We start from the raw sequence: 5,000 nt of genomic DNA, 5'->3' as shown, positions 1-5,000 counted from the left end.
AGAATACAGATAATGTATAGACCTGTCCGTATACATGCTGAAAGACTCTGCTCACAATCACACGTCAGCCAGACACTCTTATCACGCACTACTCTCTGCCTGTAACAGGCACACAGACAATATGTAAGCACCAGCATGGAACAACACCCAGTGCATCCTCTCTGCCACATTAGACAATCCACACTATCATAACCAGACCGGGAGGTCCACTCGGAAAACAGAATATCCCACCCTTCCGACAACCACCATTGCTCAGCTAAGCCACCAACACCCACACATGTCCCAGACAGGGGTGCACCCAACATCACAATACTGCCTCCTGTCACACCACACAAACAATGGCAGGAATGAAAGACACAGGTCTGCCACAAGCATGGAATCAGAGCGCCGCCTGTTATGAGCCAAAGGTGCACCCTGACGTGGCAAATCAGATGATGCCGCAGTCATTTACTTACGATAATCACAATCAACAAACCGGGCCCCCCCCCCCCCCCAAGTGCCTTAACCTAACCCGTATTGTACCTTAACCTAACCCGTATTGTACCTTAACCTAACCCGTATTGTACCTTAACCTAACCCGTATTGTACCTTAACCTAACCCGTATTGTACCTTAACCTAACCCATATTGTACCTTAACCTAACCCATATTGTACCTTAACCTAACCCATATTGTACCTTAACCTAACCCATATTGTACCTTAACCTAACCCATATTGTACCTTAACCTAACCCATATTGTACCTTAACCTAACCCATATTGTACCTTAACCTAACCCATATTGTACCTTAACCTAACCCATATTGTACCTTAACCTAACCCATATTGTACCTTAACCTAACCCATATTGTACCTTAACCTAACCCATGTTGCGCCTTAACCTAACCCATGTTGCGCCTTAACCTAACCCATGTTGCGCCTTAACCTAACCCATGTTGCGCCTTAACCTAACCCATGTTGCGCCTTAACCTAACCCATGTTGCGCCTTAACCTAACCCATGTTGCGCCTTAACCTAACCCATGTTGCGCCTTAACCTAACCCATGTTGCGCCTTAACCTAACCCATGTTGCGCCTTAACCTAACCCATGTTGCGCCTTAACCTAACCCATGTTGCGCCTTAACCTAACCTATGTTGCGCCTTAACCTAACCTATGTTGCGCCTTAACCTAACCTATGTTGCGCCTTAACCTAACCTATGTTGCGCCTTAACCTAACCTATGTTGCGCCTTAACCTAACCTATGTTGCGCCTTAACCTAACCTATGTTGCGCCGTAACCTAACCTATGTTGCGCCGTAACCTAACCTATGTTGCGCCATAACCTAACCTATGTTGCGCCTTAACCTAACCTATGTTGCGCCTTAACCTAACCTATGTTGCGCCTTAACCTAACCTATGTTGCGCCTTAACCTAACCTATGTTGCGCCTTAACCTAACCTATGTTGCGCCTTAACCTAACCTATGTTGCGCCTTAACCTAACCTATGTTGCGCCTTAACCTAACCTATGTTGCGCCTTAACCTAACCTATGTTGCGCCTTAACCTAACCTATGTTGCGCCTTAACCTAACCTATGTTGCGCCTTAACCTAACCTATGTTGCGCCGTAACCTAACCTATGTTGCGCCTTAACCTAACCTATGTTGCGCCTTAACCTAACCTATGTTGCGCCGTAACCTAACCTATGTTGCGCCTTAACCTAACCTATGTTGCGCCTTAACCTAACCTATGTTGCGCCTTAACCTAACCTATGTTGCGCCTTAACCTAACCTATGTTGCGCCTTAACCTAACCTATGTTGCGCCTTAACCCAACACACGTTGGGCCTTAACCCAACACACGTTGGGCCTTAACCCAACACACGTTGGGCCTTAACCCAACACACGTTGGGCCTTAACCCAACACACGTTGGGCCTTAACCCAACACACGTTGGGCCTTAACCCAACACACGTTGGGCCTTAACCCAACACACGTTGGGCCTTAACCCAACACACGTTGGGCCTTAACCCAACACACGTTGGGCCTTAACCCAACACACGTTGGGCCTTAACCCAACACACGTTGGGCCTTAACCCAACACACGTTGGGCCTTAACCCAACACACGTTGGGCCTTAACCCAACACACGTTGGGCCTTAACCCAACACACGTTGGGCCTTAACCCAACACACGTTGGGCCTTAACCCAACACACGTTGGGCCTTAACCCAACACACGTTGGGCCTTAACCTGCTCTGTAATTGTCATACGACGCGTTAAATTAGTGTAGTGTTGCCTAACTGCAACCCCCGCAATATAGTTTGCTACTCGCACTGCCCGGTCCCCAGAGTATCGCTTCATGTTAAACACCTTGCAGCTATACACTGTAATGCGGATGGCGGCAGGACGTACATGCTCAATGCCCTTCGCAGTTGTTCATTGGCATTCGCATGGCGAAGCACAGCCTACGTTGTGGTACGGCTTGTGGCAACTGTCCGCTGATGTTGTACGTCCAAATCACACACTGTACCGCACATTGGTCCTCATGTACTGAATGATACATCGTGGTACATGTGTGACCGTACCACGACTGCGCCAACAACGGCGAACCATACGGTCCAAATATTGTGCACTCAGCTACGTGTCGTCTCCCTATAAGAGCTGGATTGCAGTATGGTATGCCGTGGATGGCGATCAGCATGAGCCGTCTGTTGATGTAGTGGCGCGTGTTGTCAGACGTAGTCGTCTCTTCTCACACACCGTGATAGCATGGTGCACTGCGTTCCACATCTGCGACATGCGACAGAGGCCGGTTGACAGTCGTTCGCGCAATGGACATCGCATACGTACGGGGGCCACCTTCCACGTGTTCGCGAAGCGTGCACATGTTGTTGCGTGTATGTGGGCAGACATAGTGTGTCGTGACACCTGACACAGGCATGCAACAATCGTTGAATTTGCAAATGGCGATGGACGTCTACGTTTGCTGGTGACGTTACGCAAATGAAGAACTGGTAAACCGTTGTGGTGCGGTTGTTCTCGCTAGAGGTGAATCAGTGATGGCGACGATCGGTTGAGCTACCAACCGGTTGTTTCAGCGATACCCACCATGCCCACGAACGTGAATGGCATGTGGGTGTGAAGCGATACGCGGCGGTGGCTGGGTGGGACCGTCCCCGGCCGGTGAGGGGGGGCCTTCCGGCGTGCTGGCCGCGCGGTGCGTGGGCGCACGCGCTACAGCCGGCTGGTGGGGGCGGCCAGTGGCAGGCGCGCCGGCCGACGGAGGCGGCAGGCGGCGCAGCTGCGCGCCGGCGCACCCTGCACGCGGCGCCGTGCGGCCAAAGTAGGTCCTCGCGGGCCCGGTGCGAAGCGCGGTGGACATCTGCAGTGTGCTGGTCCGATTGAGGACTGTGTGCGCTGAGGATGCGCCGCCGCCCGGCGCTCGGCGCCGCGACGCCGTCTGCTGCTCGGTCGCCTCTGCGGTTCTCGCAGGTGGATTGTATCGCAGCTGTGCGGACGTGTTGGCGCGTGCGCTGTGCTGGGAGAGTTCGCTTCGGCACCCAAGTGGGGCTTTTGTCCTTCTGTGGCGCTGGCGTTGGAGCTGCCGGCCACCGTAGGTGGCGCGTGTTGTCTCCCGCCGGCAATGCCACGACAGCACGCTCCCGGGCCTCTGTCGGCAGCGGCAAGCTCAGTTGGGAGCACGGGTGGTCGCACCTAAAGCGTCTACTCGCCAAACTCCGGGCGATTGCGCCTCTCTCGAACCCGACCAAGTACTTAGGACGGCGCTGCGCGCCGCCGGGACCTGAGAGGGTTTCGAGGTGTATTGTGCAGGGGAGCTCAGCCTCCTCCTGTTTGCAGAATAATTGAGCGGACGCTTGCGTGTTCGCGCGGGCCCCCGGGACACACTCCCGGGCGGCCGGCTGCTCAGCTCTAGTTGACGCAGCTCCCTGGTTGATCCTGCCAGTAGTCATATGCTTGTCTCAAAGATTAAGCCATGCATGTCTCAGTACAAGCCGCATTGAGGTGAAACCGCGAATGGCTCATTAAATCAGTTATGGTTCCTTAGATCGTACCCACGTTACTTGGATAACTGTGGTAATTCTAGAGCTAATACATGCAAACAGAGTCCCGACCAGAGATGGAAGGGACGCTTTTATTAGATCAAAACCAATCGGTCGGCTCGTCCGGTCCGTTTGCCTTGGTGACTCTGAATAACTTTGGGCTGATCGCACGGTCCTCGTACCGGCGACGCATCTTTCAAATGTCTGCCTTATCAACTGTCGATGGTAGGTTCTGCGCCTACCATGGTTGTAACGGGTAACGGGGAATCAGGGTTCGATTCCGGAGAGGGAGCCTGAGAAACGGCTACCACATCCAAGGAAGGCAGCAGGCGCGCAAATTACCCACTCCCGGCACGGGGAGGTAGTGACGAAAAATAACGATACGGGACTCATCCGAGGCCCCGTAATCGGAATGAGTACACTTTAAATCCTTTAACGAGTATCTATTGGAGGGCAAGTCTGGTGCCAGCAGCCGCGGTAATTCCAGCTCCAATAGCGTATATTAAAGTTGTTGCGGTTAAAAAGCTCGTAGTTGGATTTGTGTCCCACGCTGTTGGTTCACCGCCCGTCGGTGTTTAACTGGCATGTATCGTGGGACGTCCTGCCGGTGGGGCGAGCTGAAGGCGTGCGACGCGCCTCGTGCGTGCTCGTGCGTCCCGAGGCGGACCCCGTTGCAATCCTACCAGGGTGCTCTTGAGTGAGTGTCTCGGTGGGCCGGCACGTTTACTTTGAACAAATTAGAGTGCTTAAAGCAGGCAAGCCCGCCTGAATACTGTGTGCATGGAATAATGGAATAGGACCTCGGTTCTATTTTGTTGGTTTTCGGAACCCGAGGTAATGATTAATAGGGACAGGCGGGGGCATTCGTATTGCGACGTTAGAGGTGAAATTCTTGGATCGTCGCAAGACGAACAGAAGCGAAAGCATTTGCCAAGTATGTTTTCATTAATCAAGAACGAAAGTTAGA

The 5,000-nt window shown here is 52.8% G+C and overlaps 1 non-coding gene across 1 annotated transcript in view; it reads left to right on the top strand.

The window, feature by feature from the left end:
* The first annotated feature begins 3,916 nt into the window (after positions 1-3,916).
* Positions 3,917-5,000, top strand: part of LOC124581897 — a 1,910-nt gene continuing 826 nt past the window's right edge. The window contains exon 1 of the ribosomal RNA XR_006973547.1: positions 3,917-5,000. This exon is cut by the window's right edge and continues 826 nt beyond it. This is a non-coding gene — a ribosomal RNA (small subunit ribosomal RNA).

This window comes from Schistocerca americana, unplaced genomic scaffold (genome assembly GCF_021461395.2).
Source record: "Schistocerca americana isolate TAMUIC-IGC-003095 unplaced genomic scaffold, iqSchAmer2.1 HiC_scaffold_380, whole genome shotgun sequence".
Taxonomy (NCBI): Eukaryota; Metazoa; Arthropoda; class Insecta; order Orthoptera; family Acrididae; genus Schistocerca; species Schistocerca americana.
The sequence above is the reverse complement of the archived record's forward strand: the minus strand, read 5'-3'. Positions and strand labels throughout refer to the sequence as shown.